Below are 17,405 nucleotides of genomic sequence, written 5' to 3' on the forward strand. Positions count from 1 at the left end.
GAAGTTACTGAAACTTTAGACTTTATTTTTGGCAGCCTTAGAAGTCTCCTTTAAGGATGATCCATTTTTCATTCGAGAGGACAAGGAAACTACCATTTTCTGAGCCCCCCTACATCCCAGGCTCTGGGCCGAGTATTTATTTATATACATTCCCTGCAAGTCCTGTGGGAAGTTGAGCTGTGGTGTTGAGAAAACTTAGTGAGGTGTGGTTAAGGTATCCACCTAAAAATGATTGTAAGAGCTTGAACTGGGACTCAAACCCAGGTCTCTCTGGATCTCATGCCATTTCCATTAAAGCATATAGCTTCCTGCACAGGATTTGAAAATAATTGCTGTACTTTATTGTATCAGTGTAGGACCGGGAATTCATTACTTGGAGCCTCCAATATCAGTAATTTCTATTTCTAATATTTTGATTTGTAAGTAAGGAGCTTTGAACATATACATCTTTCAAAATCATTTATTTTATTTCTGGAGCCAAAGTCCCTGTGAGCTTCCAATCAGCTCTGTGACTTTGGGCAAATAGCTTAATCTTTCTGTGTCTTGGTTTGCTCATCTGCAAAACTGGGCTGATGATAGTAGCAACCCCAGAGTCTTGTTGGGGGGTAAAGTGAGTTAATGCACATCAAGGGCTTGGAATGGCACGTGTTGCCGGTAAGCATTCGGCAACATGAACCGTTATGATGAGTTCATGTGTGTAGCAAGTGCAGGCAGTGTGGAACTTGGAATTAGAGCAGCCATTTCTCTGCAGGTTTAACCATCTCTTTCATCATAAGCTGTCTGGGAAATGGGGGATCAGGGCCCCTGGGTGCTGTGTGCTTGTCTCTTCAATATGGTCTCTGTACACACCTTGTTCATACTCAGCCCAGCTGGCCCCTAGCGTTTGCTCACAGCCCTTAACCTGGGGCGGGTGAGACCCTGCAGCCCTTTCAACGTGCAATCTGTTCTTGAGGCTCACCTGGTGAAGTACTCAGAAGCAGAAGTCTCCAGTGGGGGAGGGTCTGTGGTGATAAAAATGTGTCCGTTTTCTGGTATGGGGTCAGGAAGACAGAGGGGTGTCCTCTGGGAGGGGACCTCTGGAGGAGAAAAGCATTCAGCTCCTTGCAGCTCCCTTCCTGGGACACCGTCAGAGCCTTTACTTCAGACATCTAGTAATTCTCCTGGCCTTTATGCAGTGCCCTTCCTGTTGTACCTACCAGGTAGAATTCTGAGGCCGAAATCCCCCGCCTCCCTCCCTGTTCCCCACACCTCCACCATAGCCCTTGTACAGCTGGTATCAGCTGCTGTCTGCTAAAATTCATTCACTCCAGGATGTGGAACTCTTTCCTTTGTTTTGTGTTGCTTGAATTTCAAATGGTGCCTTCTTTAACCTGCTAATTAGAATTTTTAAGGAGGATGACCTAGGCGTACAAATTCTGAAGTGTGAAGGAAATACATCTAGGCAGGTGTATATTTCTGGAGTACAGGGTCCTCTTAGGAAACAGGGATGCCCAGCAGTTCATGAGTCTCCCTGGATTGTGGGGTGTGTCATTTGGGGTCTTTGGGCTGACAAGTAAACAGTAAGGTCATTTATTATCTCATAGAACCGGAGTTCTACTCTATCAACAGTTCTGCAGTTTCATCAAGGACCTGGATTCTTCTCTTCTTTCCAGCCATCACTGCTGGTGTCAACCCAGAGTGAGCCTCCTCATGATGATGAGGTTGTCCTTATGGTCAGTGGGACTGCATGTTTCCCCACTCCTGACACCAGCCAGTCTCTAGCCACAGCCACTCTGGTGTGTGGGAGCAGTGAGGACCACGTAGCCTCCCTTGGACGCAGACTAGGAGGCTGCGAGGATGCTGTGTGCTGATTGGCTTAGGAGTGTTCCTCCATGGGTGGGCCCCAGACCAGTGGAATCAGCATCCCTTGAGACATTAGGTGTGAGGCTCAGGCCCCACTCCAACCTACCGAATTAGAAATTCTGGGCTGGGGCCCAGCACTCTGTTGTAGCAGGCCCTCCAGGTGATTGTGATGCAAGTTCCAGTTTGAGAATTGCTCTTGGTGTAATCAAGGCCGCTCCCATTCATCAGCTGGAGTTGGGACTGGCTTTTCCTGAATCCAGAGAGGATTGCTCCCAGAATAGGAAGAAGGGAGAAGAGTGCTGGGTGGTCAGCCCACAGTGTAAACTGAGGAACCTGTGGGCACCTTTGTTCTCCATGTCTCCCTCCCCGCCCCTGGCCTGGGCCCCAGTTTACTGGCCCAACTGTTTCCTAGCCCCATGCCTGCAGCCTCTTCAGCTCCTCCGAGAGTGGCCCACATCCTCCCTGCAGGACTAAAGGAATCAGCATGGTTACACCCCAGCCCCAGCTTCTATCTCTGGTCCAGCAAGGTTGGGAGTCCACTGGACCAGCTGCTGTGGATCTAGACCGGCCCTTATGACTCCCTTTCCAGAGGCATTCTGGAAGTATGTTCTGATGTATAGAGTTTGCTTACCATGCTACTCCTTGCTCAATTAGAAAAAAATAGAAAGCAGTACAGTTAGTAGGGGCTTGAGAATGCTTAAGGGGTTGGCCTGGGGACAGCCTAAGGGACTACTTTCAATGACAGTTTGTAGTTCTCTCTGGCTTTGCCCAGTGTGACCTGCTTTGTTGTTCCCTTTTGCAAGTACAGCTCCAACTTTATGTTTAGGTGAAGTGAAAGAGCCATCTCCATGGTGTAAATCTGTGAGCTCAAAATCTCTCACCGTTCCACATTCTTCCAGAAACTAGTGAGCTGAGGTATTTCTAGATTTTCTTGATTTTCCAAGGTTCCCCTTAATCCAGGCAATCTCATACCTGCTGTACCACATCAGTGCTAATTGCTGAAGAAGGAAGAGCACCTGAGGAGGAGACCGGGTGGTGGGCCAGGGTCCAGAACAGTGTTTTTCAAACAGCAGTGGTTCTGAAATCAATTTGAGATTGTAACCAGCATTTAAACATATTTTTTTTTTTTTTGAAGGATGCCTGGGTGGCTCAGTGGGTTAAGCATCCGACTTCGGCTCATGGTTCATGAGTTCATGGGTTCATGGGTTCAAACCTCATGTCGGACTCTGTGCTGACAGCTCAGAGCCTGGAACCTGCTTTGGATTCTGTATCTCCCTTTCTCTCTGTCCCTCCCCTGCTCACACTCTCTCTCTCAAAAATAAATAAACATTAAAAAAAATTAAGCATTTTTTTTGAAATAAAATAGAAAATATCCAAGTACATTTCTTATAGAAAGGGTTGGCATTTTTTGGTAAAAATGTAGCTATGTGCATGAGGTGTATGTTCGGGTACTGTTTCACTGTGAACGCTTCCTACTGTGGGTTTGGCAAAAATGTGTAAAATCTGGAAGTTGAGCACATAGTGGAGGGGGCTACCCTGGCCATGTACACAAACACATGCACACACATATGGGGTCTTTCCCCAGGGAGAGGGTCTCTGGCCTTCATCAGAACCTCAGAGGTCTGTGACTCACCACAGTTGGAGAACCGCTGATCTAAAATGAAAGGGGACTTTTTTTTTTCTTGAGCAGCAGGCAAAAGTTTATTAGAGTATAAGATTAGAAAGTAAGAGTAGTAAGAAAGCTCTCTTCACAGAGAGAGGACATTCGAAAGTGAATGTCCCCAAAAAAGGACTTTTAGCGGTGTGGGCCAGTGGGAGTGGAGCTGGAGCCCAGGGACAGCAAGAAAAAAGGCGTAGATGTTCTGGTCTTGGTCTGACTTATTGTCTGTGGTATTTGATCAGTCCTCCTGATGATGTTGAGGGTCCTTGGTATGGCTACTCTGAGATGGGGAGGCAAGGCAGGGAGTGTGTGGATTTGCCAGAGGTTTAAAATTTAACCGTGGACACCTGACTCATCCTTCTCCTAACAGGGTGGATCAGCGTGTCTACCTAAACACACACACACACACACACACACACACACACACAGAGAGAGAGAGAGAGAGAGAGAGAGAGAATGAGATAGGTAAATAGGTTGATATCTGGATCTCCCTTGTTTTGAGGCTGGCCCCATTGGAGCCATCACTGCCTGTGATCCCCTTGCAATCCTTTGTGACTTAATAACAGGACAACTTCCAAGTCACATTGGCTGCCTTTGGGATGCATTAATGTAGGTGTTAGTCTGGTTTGTGTTACAAAGCATATGTAATAATCTCTTTGGGGTGCCTGTGTATGTTTTTTGAGGGGGCGTAAGTTGGATTATGAGACACGAACCTGAATGTGCCTCCACAACCCATGGCGGGTTATGTAGGTTGAGATAAGCAGGAGATTTGTGCATTGCAATGCTCTGGACCAATGCAGGTGGGAAGTTACAGTCTTGCAGGAGACTTAGTATCTTTCCTCTCAGTTTTACAGTCTTGAAAGCCATTTTTCCCATAGTGCCCCTATTTTTTAAAATGTTTATCTATTTACCTTGAGAGAGAAAGAGAGAGCGCTAGCAGGGAAGAGGCAGAGGGAGAGAGAGAGAATCCCAAGCAGCTCCATGCTGTCAGTGCAGAGCCCAACACAGGGCTCAAACTCACAAACCGAGAGATCATGACCTGAGCCAAAATCAAGAGTTGGATGCTTAACCGACTCAGCCACCCAGGCACCTCCATAGTGCCTCTATTTTAAAAAATGTACTGTGTTCAGTTTTCTCAACATCCTTCAAGTCCTGTCCATGCTTTAAGAAATTTCTCTGTAGGGGTGTGGAGCCTGCTTAAGATTCTCTCTCTCCTTCTCCCTCTGCCCCTCTCCCGTGTGCACCTGCATGTGTGATCTCTCTCTCTCTCAAATGAAAAATAAATGTTAAAAAAAAAAAAAAGCATTAACAGCCATAAAGAAATGTATTCAGAAGGCTAGAGTACATCCATCTCTGACTCCTGCCCAGGGCACCTCTGAGGGGAAATGTAGAAGAAGGAGGTTCTGAGAGGCAGGGGACTGCCAGTAAAGGTCAGAGAAGGATGTGGGCAGAACAGGGAAGTAGGAGGGGCCTGGGCTCATAATGTTTTGTCAGGTGATCACTGACCCAGCTAAGCCTTCTCTTCTACTGACACTTTTTTTTAAGCACATAAAAACTTGTGATTGTGTGAAGTGGATGTTGAGTATTTTCACATTTCTTATTCATTGCTTTGACTGTGTTCTGCATAGACAAATGTTAAACAAAATGATCACGTTATGTAATTGGGTAATAATCAAATGGCTGATAAAATGCGGTAATAGAGCCCAGTTAAGATGGGACTGTGTGCCAAAAAATGTCAAGGTAACCCAGAATCTTTCTAACATTGTTACTCCTTGGTTTTGAAGAGGACAGAGTGATGGGTGAATGGATTGGCCTTAGGGAAACACCATGGGATGGTAGACAGTGCCCACCTCAGGCAGAGGAGAAGCATGCATTTGGATTTTGCCCCTAACCTGCTGGTGACTTGGTGAAATCATGCCTGAATCTGACCTCCTTCCTCGTTCATCTGGAGCAGGTGAATCCCTCATTTCTTTCTCCCTTGACCCCCAGTCCAGCAATGAAGCAGAGTTGTGATTGTGCCTGAGGGCTGCATAGGTAAAGTTGGCATCAAGGGAGACACACATACATACACAGTATTTAGGGAAGTACTTGTTTAGTCTGTGGCCTTGGAAATCAAGGTCCTGTCTCTACTCTTCTTTCACTTTCTGGCTCCCCTCTGCAGTGATTTATGAGTATCTTTCTAGAGTACATAAACTTAGTGTCAGAGACCCTGGAATACCCTGGATATGTCCATGAAGGTTGAAGCTGTCTGTATATCATGCAGACCAAACTCTTCCTGGTCCAAGTAGAGTGTCTGGTACCTTTCTCTGGCTCTTCTACCCTGCACTCCATCCCCACACCCGCCTTCTGAGGCCCACTGCATATAATCCCCCAGTACAGCTATAGGCTTTATGTTGATGCTCAAATCCTTGTCATTTTCCGTGAACTGATGAATGCCACTTTACTCCCTGAAGTTTTCCTCTGATAATGTATGCACAGCTGTTCGGATCTGGATTGTCTCTCTCTGGCAGTTTGATATCCTCCCCTGAATTCTTCACCTACCTCTCTCTGACCTCCTTTTACACTATTTTTGACCTATTTTATTTTCTATTATTCATTCCTGACATTTTACAGAAAGGGTGCATGGATTTAAAGTTATCAGTTAAAGCATAAACTGATTAAAAAGAATTAAAGACAGCTTCAAATGGATACAACCATATGAGTGCCGTCCCTTCAAGAAGAGCCCTGAACTTATTTCAGGGATGCCTGTGTTACCAGAAGCTGTCACGTTCTTCATCTGTGTGTCTTTCTCCTTGAAACACTGCAGAACTCATGAGAACAGGAACCTGACTTTCTTGATAGTGCAAATAGTCTTGCAAATAGTGGGTGACGTACCAGTGATTGCCCAAGATACATATTTTTTGATTATCATTGTAGGCGCCTTCGAACTACGTGATCTTTCGAATAACTTTCCTACAGGGAGAAAGACGTTTGCATTTTGAGTCAACTTGGTTATTTAATCATTCCTTAATTAGTCAGATATCTTTACCAAGCTAGGTATTAGCCTCATTGGCCAAAAGGAATAGAAAAGCCAGCAGACAGGTTGTGAAGCAGTGAGAAGTCTTTGCAGCTTGTGGACTGGCTCAAAGAGAAAGGATGCTTCTGTGATGGCAGTGCCACTCTTGCACTGAAGGGGCTTCAGGCCCCCCTGTCTGGCGTTCGTGTCTGTCCTCATTACAGCAGCCAGCACAGCCTCAGCCCCATCTCTAGCAGAGAAGGTTCTAAACTGTCATGGAACAGATTCGTTCCAAACAGGATTAGATGAGATATGAAGTCCCAGGGCAGTAATCTCTGTGTCATTCCTTTTCGAGCAGGGCATCGCGGGGTCTCACCAGTATTACATACCCTCAGGCTGGCTGGTTTGTAAACTGTTAAGGATCGCACCCGTATTTATCATGGCCACTAGCAGCCTGTGGCTTAGACTCTGAACCTCATTTAATGGGCTCACTGAAATGAAAAAACAAAAAAACAAAACGGGCTATTTTTGCCTCATAACCTAGATTCGTCTGCACTAAATATGCAAGCCAAGCTATTAAATGTTTGGGGCAGTCAACAGGAATTCGGCATATTAAGGCTTTTTGAATTTACTACTCAGACAGGCCTAGAAATAAGATTGGTTGCCTTTTTTAGGATTATAAATGTTGCTTATATTGGGGAGAAGCTATTTTATAAAATAACTCTACAACAAAATGAATTTTAATATGCTTGTAGGGTCTTGCGAGCATGCACTCACTTGAGCCTAGGGCCCAGGGTAAATTTGAGAATGCTTTATTTAAGGCATTAAAGAAGGAAAAGGGGACTGTTCATGAACTTAAATCTAAAATAGTACCCTTCTCTGTCAGCATCCCAGTACGGTGACCTTTGCCACCATTGGATATAAGCGGGGAATGGTAAAATTGTGAGGATTAATATTTGGCTGCATATAACAGGAAAACATCTGAAGGAGAAGAGGCCTAGTCAGAGAAGGCATGTCTTTCTTGTTGTCAGACCTTGTGCTGTACCTGCCTGTGGTGAGGCCCAGTGCCTCCTGTCTGGGTTGGCAGCTAGAGGTGCGGTCAGCTCATGGGCCTTCCAGACACCAGGCTGGAGGAAGGCACACTTCCCAAGAACTCCTTATCAAATTTCTCCTTACGTCTTGTTGGCAAGAACCGAACGAACTCCTGGCCATACCTAGCTGCAAGGGAGGCGGACAGCCCTGGGCCAACTAAACGTCAGGATCCTAGGGCTTCTATGGAGCAAGCAAAGAATAGACATTGGAGGCAACTGTGTCTCTCCTGCAAGTTGTCTTTTTTGGAAGGTGAGTTTTTAATGCTTGTTGGAAAAATGTTGGCAAAACTTTGGGAAAACTTCTCTGGGGAGGCTGTAGGCATGGAGAGCTAACTAAAAAGTTGAGAACTTGAGACCTTTCTTGCTTCCACACTTCTTTCATACGAGAGCCTGAAAGAGGTCACTTGATCCCTTTGTTCCTTCATTTCCTCATTTAGAAAACAGAAATGGCCGAGTTCTGAGCTAAATTCTCAGGGCCAGTGCCAAGGCTCACAGACCAGAGCTGCTTCCCACCAGTAGTCTCTCTGGTGCCTCTGGACCTGTGGGTGTGTCTGGAGGGAGGGGCTGCTTGGGTGGGGGGGATTTCAGGAAGAATGTGAGATCCAGGCAAGGACCTGTGGATGAGATGCCCTGGGGCCCAGGAAGAGGAAGACAAGCTTGTCCCCACTGTAGTCTCCAGGGCTGGCTTATCCTTCCCCATCCTGAACCCACCACAGGCAGGTCCCCTCCCCAAGTATGGGGAGGGCCAGCCTCATTAGTGGAATTGAGGGTGGCACCTGGGTCTGTGCTTCTCTCCTGCCTCTTTCCCTCTTGCTTTCTTTCCAGAAGGGAGATCCCAAGTGTCTGCTCTGTCAGATGAAAGGGATCAAATAACCAGTTTATTCTAGGTGTCAGCGAAATTTAATGTGTTCTTTCTGAGGCATTTGGATTTTAAGAAGGATATATGTGCTAGCAGTCCCTAAACTCAGAAGAGAGCCTCTCCAATGGTCAGATGTCAGGCCAAGGAACAGGCATGGATAGAAGTTGGGGCCCTCCTTGTGCCTGCCAGTCACTGGGTACAAGCATTTGTCTGCTGCACACCTGGGTAATGCTGGCCAGCCCAGCTGTTCCTGTCCTCTTCCCTCTACCCCCTACCCCAACCCAGCACGTGTGAATGACACTCACACCTCTCTCACCTCTCGTGTGTGCTCACACATGGCATTCACACATGTACTTACAGCTGTCATTCGCACATGTGCATACACACCTTTTGTGTTCACACACACACACACACACACACACACACACACACACATCCTAAAAAGTCAGTAGCTGCTGAGGAGCTATGCTTTGCTTTCTGTCTGATTGGAATCCCTGGGAGTTAGGGATATAGACGTGCATGTATGTTCAAGAATCTTTATAAACACTCTTTGAATTCATGCCTCTGAAATACGGAAGTTTCTTTTTGTGTTCCAAAACTAATGATGAAAATTTGCTAATCTGTAGTAATGTTTCCTAGCCTTAAAAAACTTTTTTAGGGGTGCCTGGGTGGCTCAGTTGGTTAAGCTTCTGATTCTTGATTTTGGCTCAGGTCATGATCTCATTGTTCATGGGTTTGAGCCCCACATTGGGCTCTGTGTTGACAGTACAGAGCCTGCATGGAATTCTCTCTCTCTGTCACTCCCCTGCTTACTCTCTTTCTCAAAATAAATAAAAATAAACTTAAAAAAATTTTTTTAACTTCACATTTTTAAAAAGGCAAGGATTATCAAATGGCCCTTTCTCACTTTCTCTACCCTATGAGTGGCTTTTGTAGGCAATGGATGAACATAGCATCTTTCCTTGTATCCCAGCAGTAATCATCACTGCCTGGTGATTATCTTCAGATTGTTTTGCTATCCACTTTTTTCTCAGTATAAACATAGGTTGTTTTGTCTTGTTTTTTCATCTTTGAGAGTGAGATATTTTACTTAAGGGAGGTATCTGTCAAACTTCATAAAACTACTTTTCTTACCCCTTCATGGGTGTGCTGGTCCATGTGTTATGTGGACCTTGCCTTCCCATTCCACAGGTGCCAAGGGTGGGTGTCTGGCCCCAGTGAACTAGATGCTGTACTTTTTCAGAAGAAACAAAAACCGTTGGGACACCCTAAGTGTGCAATGTAAATGAAGAAAGTGAGGCCCTGGCCAGGAGGGAAGTGGTTCTGATTTCCATGTTTCATCTCCCACTCTTAAAGGGGAAAGCACTTTCAAGGGAGTATGATAGGGGAGAGAAGTACAGAGAAGGCAGAAGTTCTTGAACGCATTGCTGACTATAGAATGTTGCTGTCATGTGGCTCCTGGCCCAGTAACCCTTGCCAGGGGCGTAGCAGGCATTTGGGCAGCATCTGAGTTCAAGATGGTGACCACCACAGGCCTAGAGACACCTGAAGTGGAGCATCGATGGGGCACAGAATAAAGTCCCAGGTCGGGGCACCTGGGTGGCTCAGTTTGTTGAGCATCTGACCCTTGATATCAGCCCAGGTCATGATCCCAGCATTGTGGGATTGAGTCCTGTGTTGGGCTCTGTGTTGAATGTGGAGCCTGCTTCAGACTCACTCTCTCTGTCTCTCTCTTTCTCTCTCTTTCCCTCTGCCATTCCCCCTCCCCCCGCCAAAAAAAAAATAAATAAATAAAAGTCCTAGGTCAGGATCATGTAATGCTCAAGCAGAGCTTTGTCCAGTGGGAGTGACACTCACTGTGAGACAGTGTGGATGGGGCAGGTCTGAACTGTCCCAGGGGAAGGAGTGACACTGATTGAGTAGACCTGGGTCTAGCGCTCACTCCCGATGCTGGGAACTTGGCAGTCTGATTGCCTGGCCTGGGTCTGTTGATCGCCTGCGCCCCCAATTTGAGTGGCCTGAGAGAGGGTGGGTACACACTTCTGCTAACGGAGTGTAATTAGGGAGTGAGTGTTGGGCTGCCAAAAGGAAAACAGCATCAGAGTAAGCTAACCTAGTCCAGGCACCCTGAAGGCCTGGCTCCCCTGAACCCCTGTTTGGGAGCCCCCTTACCCTCTCCTTGGTGTGTAGCTCCTTGACAGTAACTCCTTAGGGGTCTAGAGGAATCACTTAAAATGTTCAATTCTGCTTTGCTGTGTTTTATTGAGGGAGAGGGTGTTGTGTCCCACAGTGGTACTGACATTTGTGAAGATTGTTCTCTGGGGACGTGCCCAGTGACCATAACAGATCTGGAGTGTCATAGGACATAAATGTCCTTCAGGGAAGGAACAGCAGCTCTGTTTTCTTTGTATCTCCAGAGTATCCCACAGTGCCTGGTACAGCATAGGTGTATAATCAGTGTTTGTCGAGTGAATGAATGAACAAAGCTGCCATTTCATTGTGGAAAGTGCAAGAAAAGCCTCAGCCTGTCCTGGGAAGACAGCCCATTTCCCGGAGGTCAAGTTGGGGTTTGGTCTAACGCAGGAGAGGGAAGTAAGACTGGGGCTTGTTGCACAGCTGGTGTTGCAGTCAGTCTTTGGGTGAAGCCAAACCTGGCAGCTTGTGTCCCTGTACCTGATATGTCCTCCCTGTCCAGTGGCATTCGTGTCCTCAGCACACAAGCCCTGTCAGCCAGCTGGCTGTGACCTAGCAGCTGCTTCTGTTCCTCTGGGAAGAAAGTGCCACACCTTAGGGCTCAGTCATCTTGGATTGTTTTCTTTCTAAATTTTATCAACGTTCTCACATCTGCACAGGGTCGCAAGTGTGGTATCATAGGTGCTAAAAGAGAAGCCCAGTAGGCTGGGGTTCACAGGAAGGGTGGCCTCCTCCTCTTCTAGGCTTTGGGGACATCACAGGGCTTCACGTAGAGTTATGTGTCAAGGGTGGGGGTGATAGCTCGAGCTGGGAGTTTCAAGAGAGAAGCGTGGGGAGGACAGGGATAACGCATCAGGAAGGAGTTTCAGGAGAGGCAGGGTCAGCTCACCGAGGGGCTCACGGTCCATCATCAGGTCCTTTTCAAGTTTGAGACTTCATCCCACACAGGAGCTTTCTCAGACTTTTTAAAAAGCTTTTTATTCTGTTTTGCTTATATCATTGTTTTAAATGAAAAAAGCAATTCCAAAGTCTTTCTAGAGGTTTGAGGAGGTCCTTTCTTAGATGGTAATTGTTCTTTTAACCATACCTGTGTTCTAACCAGGTCTGTGGGCCAAGATGGGCTCCCTCATTTCCATTCAGTGGTGTGGGCACCGCAGTTCACTGAATCCTGATGCAGGGTCCCCAGAGCCCATAGTGGTGGCGATGAAGCCATGTCTGTGACACGATGGAAATGAAACCAGGGCTGGGGAAGGATATTCTAAACCACCTGTAAAAATTGAGCTGGCTGTGAGGAAAAGAAAGTATTGGGGTGTGAAGAACCCCAGAAATCTGGGTTTCTAGAAATATTAATTGTCTCAGGGTCCTCTCCCTGCACATTGAAACAGCTGAGTGGGCAGCTTCAGTTGGCCCTACCTCCTCCATAGTCATGCTCTTGCTATGACCTTGTGGGGTCTCTACACTGGGCAGGGAGGGGGGTGCAGTATAGACATAAAACATAGTCAAGCCTGTTGTCCAGTGGCTGGGGGAGGGGATGAGGTAGTGAGAGATTATGGGGACAGGACTTGGCTTGTAGTTGTGCTAGGACACGCTCCTGCTCTAAGATTTTGTGACTTGGGGACTGGGAGCATAAACTTCACTGTGCCATATAGTGGGGTGATGTGGTCAGGGAGAAAAATGTGGCAGAAGGGCAAGGCTGGAGAATAAGGAAGTGAAGGGCAGAGAGCAAGGGACGAGGCGATGGAAATTGTTGCCAGCAGCAGGTGCAGCCTTGTCGATTTCCTCACCTGCTGGGGTGACACTGACCCAGAGAAGCACCCCTTTGAATTCCCACCCTCTTATTAGTGACTATGCACTAATATCACGTGGTGGGAGTCCTCAAAACCTGCTTGTACTTAGCTTGATTTGCCACATTTGATAACATTTTATGTTCTGTTTTACAATAGGCATACATTTGCATGATTCAAAAATTAGAAGGTACAGCAGGGTATATGGTAAAGTCAGCCTCCTGCCGCAGACCCCTAGATCCCCTCCTGGAGACACCAATGCCATGTGCTTTTCTTGTGTTCTTCCCAAGATATTCTGTATATATGCCAGCAGATGTGTGTGTGTACACATTAAAATGTTTTTATGCCCACAGTGTCACGTTCCACGTCCACTGCACCCCTCACCAGCTCCCGTTACTATTTCTGGGTACTCATTGCATAGAGTTTCTCTTTGTTTTGCCCAGCTACACAGCATCCCCCTGCCAGGCTGTGCTGTAGATTCTTTGACTAGTTCTTTCTCTCTCTCTCTTTTTTTAATCAAAAAAATTAATTTATTTATTTTGAGAGAGAAAGAGAGAGTGCACATGCATGGGAGGGGCAGAGAGAGAGAGAAGAGAGAGAGAGAATCCCAAGCAGGCTGTGTGCTGTCAGCATGGAGCCCAACATGGGGCTTGATCCCACAACCCTGAAATCATGACCTGAGCTGAAATCAAGAGTCAGACACCTCACTGACTCAGCCATCCAGGCACCCCTGACTATTGCTCTCTTGAGCTTGGTGGGCTCTTCCTGGTCTGTGCCGGGCACTAATGTGTAGCTCTTTGAAAGAGCACCCCCCACCCTTGCCCTAAGGTGTGGATAGAGTATCCCCCTATCTGGAAGGAAAGTGTGGGATTGGGTGATATTTGGAAGTTCCCATTTACTGCTATTCTCATCTGGACTATAACTTTCTTTGGGGAGTAGAGGGCAGCTAATGGTTAGATACTATTATTTGTAAGATACGCTTCTTTAGAATATTACCTTTAGTTACACATAGGCCTTTCAAACCCACCCATAGCATCCTGAATGAGGCTTGTCAAGGCCACATTTGACCCGAGCTTCAAGAGCAGTGGTTCCGAGGGACTTTGCAGGGCCCACTGCACGTTTGAGCTACTACAGGTGCTGCAGATGGTTCTGGAGGGATGTCTCTGACAGCCAGGACCAGGAATGCATAGTGCTTGTGGCATCGTGTTTGTGACATGATGATATCTAGCTGAGGCTGCTTCTTCCCGCCTAGTGAATCAGTTGCTCCTACCACCATGCCATGTGTCTGAGAGGGAAGGGAACAGCCTGGACATTGTAAATACGTCAATATGTCTTGGAGTCATGTTGGATGGTCCCTGTCAGCTTCTAGATCTGCAAGACAGTCCTGGTAGTTTACCACAGTAGAGCCGGTGTGCAGTCACCTCACATGGCAGCATTGTACAGGCAGCGGACATCTTTGAGGGCCCCACCTTCAAGCCTGGGGGAGGGGCAGTGGCGGGCTCTTGCCACACGTGGGGACGCTCCAGAGAGCAGGACTTGATGGTAGCCCACCCCCAGAGGGTTCACAGCTGCAAGGCTGCTTATCAGCCCCTGTGCAGGTGTCAGCAGGACACATTCAAGCCATGAGGCCTCTGTGGGAGGGAGCCGAGGGCTGGCAGATGTTAGACGTTAGCCCCTGGGGTCTGTTGTGTGCAGTGCCAGTGGCCAAGGGGCGCTGAGATGGCTCTTTCTGCCCCATTAGTGGCTGTCAGCTAGCTCAGGGCACCAGTCTGCTGGATAAACCCAGCTGTTGCAGAAGGTCAGAGAAGAATGGGAGCAAAGGCGGCAGTTCAGGGGGCCCGCCAATGACTGCTTTCAGGAAGTGAACAGGCTTATTCGTGTTCATATTTTCTCTAAAATACTCTTGAGGTTTTGAGGCTCTACCCTGAGCCCTGTGTGGCTGAGGGCTGCTTGTCCTGGTGGAAGGGATGGTCTTCAAATCTTGTGCTAGCCTAAGTCTGGGTGGCGGGGTCCTGGGGCAGCTCAGTCCTGCCTCTGAAACTGAATGGAGGCAGAGGGGAGGCAGAATTGCTGTCAGGGTCATGGGGCCTCCTGCACACAGAGCCCAGGAGGAGGTCGCTAACAGTGGAGGAAGTGGAATTATTGCACATGGTGCGTTTCAACATTGGGACTCAACCCTCAAGAAGGAAAACCAAGTGTGGGGGTGCATGGCGCCCGGGCTGAAGAAATGAAAAGTGGGCAGAAGGCTGAACGTTAACTACCTTGTCTTTTGCTCACCCACTTGGCCCTTCTCTTGGGCTGGCCCTGGCAAGGCAGAGTTACCTCACCCCACACCAGCTTCAGGGCCTGTGGCTGGGAGAAGTTCTCTTGCTGTGTTTATTCAAGGTAAGGGATCTCTCATAACAGCTTGTGATGCCTGAGGCCAGGAGGGTCTAGTCTATGAGACATCAGGAAAGCTTTCCCCGTGAATATCTGAGTTAATTGTACTGGATGTTATAACGTGTAACATGCCTGTGGCAATATTGTACTTGTATGGGATGAGCTAAGAGAGTCCTTGAATAGCTTTGGAAACTCCCTTTTGGGATGTAGTTGAGAGAAGCAATAAATATGAGAGTATTTTTTAAATGTAAGCAAGTTAGGGGTGTCTGGGTGGCTCAGTTGGTTAAACTTCCAACTCTTTTTTTTAACATTTTTTTAAATTTTTGAGAGAGAGGGACTGAGCACGAGTGGGGGAGGGGCAGAGAGTGAGGGAGACACAGAATCTGAAGCAGGTTCCAGGCTCTGAGCTGTCCTCACAGAGCCCGACGTGGGGCTCGAACTCACGAACTGCAAGACCATGACCTGAGCTGAAGTCAGACACTCAACCCGCTGTGCCACCCAGGTGCCCCAAGCATCCAGCTCTTGATTTCGGCTCAGCTCATGGTCTCACAGTTGGTGGGATCAAGCCCTGCGTTGGGCTCTGTGCTGACAGTGTGAAGTCTGCTTGAATTCTCTCTCTGCCCCTTTCTCCCTCTTTCCTCTCCCCCACTCATTCTCTCTCTCTCTCTCTCTCTCTCTCTCTCTCAAAATAAATAATCATTAAAAAAACGTAAGCAAGATAATCACAGCATAAGGCAGTAGTTCTTCAGTACCGCTAGCTGGTGGTCTAGGGAGGGTGGCAAGGACTATCCTTCACCGATGGACATTTCTTCAGTTCCTGCTGTGCCAGGCACCTTGCTGATTGCTTCACATGCCTGCATTTAGTGTCCTTGTATTAGTTTCCTAGGACTTCTGTATCAAAGTCTTACAGACTTGGTGGCTTAAACCAACAGAAATGTATTCTCTCACAGTTCTGGAGGCTGGAAGTCTAAAATCAGTATCACAGGGTCCAAATCGAGGGTTCAGCAGTGCCATGCTCTCCCTGGTAGCATTAGTGGGGTGCCTTGTCCATCTTCGGGTGGCTGCTGGCATTCCTTGGCTCATGTTCCCTCCCCGCCTCCATCTTCAGTGCCAGCTGTGTAGCATCTTCTCTGTGACTTCTTCCTTCTATCATGTGCCCTTCATCTGTCTGAAATCTCTCTTAGTCTCCTCCTTGTAAGGGCACTTATGATTGGAATTAGGGCCCACCCGTGTCATGTAATCTGTCTACCTCAGGGTCCTCAATTTAATCACATCTGCAAAGTCTTTGCCATATAAATAGCATTCGCAGGTTCCAGGGGTTAGAGCATGGACATTCTCTTGCCCTGCCACATCCCACAGCAGCCTTTGGAGGACACTCAGTGGTTGTAATGAGGAAGCCAAGGCTTGGAGAGGCTGAGCAGCTCTTGGGTGGCCATGGTTCTTTCTTCTCTCTGATGCCACATTTTGTAATGTTGCTGGACATTCACTGATGAACAGATAAGTCCCTGTCATTTTCCCATGATGTTACATTGGTTTGGAAAAAATACGAGCTTCGGGGTCAGGTGTCATCGCTGCACCTTGCTAGGGACATGTTTGTTAAATGAATGAATTTGTTTCACTGTGGCCAGATGGCTTTGGGCAGCCTCGTTTTCCTCATCCGTACGTTGATGATGGAACAACCTGGTGTAAATAAGATGGTATCACATGGGTGGAATGGTCCAGCATGGGCATGTGTGCTGTGTCCTTAGTCAGTGTGAGTTCCTGGACCCAGCCAGGGAGAAGTCACATGAAGGCCAGGTGATGTCTAGGATGGATTTGGTTAATCTCTGAAAGAAATAGTGCATTGGGAGGTGTGCAAATAGCCAACTCACTGATAGGACAAACATCTCTCGAATACCTCCTTGTGCCGGTCAGTCTGATAGGTGGAAGGAAAAGAACAGCAAATAGAACATACTCTTCCTGCCTTGGGGTGGGGGCCAGGGAGCCAGAGGACAGATATTTGAACAGTCTTTCCACTATTGTGGACTGAGGAAAGTTGTCTTTGATGTGTGTGTGAACAGATATATGCATTACATATTTATTTATATTTATATATTATAAATAACATGAAAATTGACAAGAGCCCATGTTCCTGAGTCTGGTTCATATCTTCACCTTCCTTCTTCTCTCACCACCTACCTCAGTGGCTATTTGGAGGTCCCTGATAGTTGACTGGGCCCCGTTAATCTCCTTCCCCAGAGAGTGGAGCCTTCTTCCTACCTCCTCTCCATGCTGAGCCCCTGCTCAGGTGGGTGGGGCCTGCGGTCTTTCCCAGGCTACCCTGGCCTTTGGGCCTCTGATCTCCCTCTGATCATCTGGCCTCACACCCAGGCCAGCTCTGCCCACCTTGCTCAGTCTGCTCTCTATCCCCCACAAGTCTTGCTCCGACATCTCCCCAGATAGGAAGGCACCTGTCTTGTTGTGTTTCTTAAGCTAAACTTGCTGAGCACTCACTGTATAACAGGGCCTGATGGCTCTGTGGGGTGACCTGCATTCCCTGTCACAAATTATGAGCTACTAAAGGAGCCTTGCTGAATGCTAGTTGCTGTGCTCTATCCATGTG

General features: G+C 47.5%; 1 protein-coding gene across 14 annotated transcripts in view; it reads left to right on the plus strand.

The window, feature by feature from the left end:
* Window positions 1–17,405, plus strand: part of INPP4A (inositol polyphosphate-4-phosphatase type I A) — a 163,230-nt gene that overhangs the window by 4,746 nt on the left and 141,079 nt on the right. The window contains exon 1 of one of the 14 annotated variants that reach the window (XM_086701274.1): window positions 14,790–14,809. The exons of the other annotated variants lie outside the window; for them this stretch is intronic. The gene's annotated coding sequence lies outside the window, so the exon portion shown is untranslated. Of the gene's footprint in view, window positions 1–14,789; window positions 14,810–17,405 lie in introns of those variants that run through there. 14 annotated transcript variants of the gene reach the window in all.

The sequence above is a fragment of the Puma concolor genome, chromosome A3 (assembly GCF_028749965.1).
Source record: "Puma concolor isolate L17-30 chromosome A3, mPumCon1.1.hap2, whole genome shotgun sequence".
Lineage (NCBI taxonomy): Eukaryota > Metazoa > Chordata > Mammalia > Carnivora > Felidae > Puma > Puma concolor.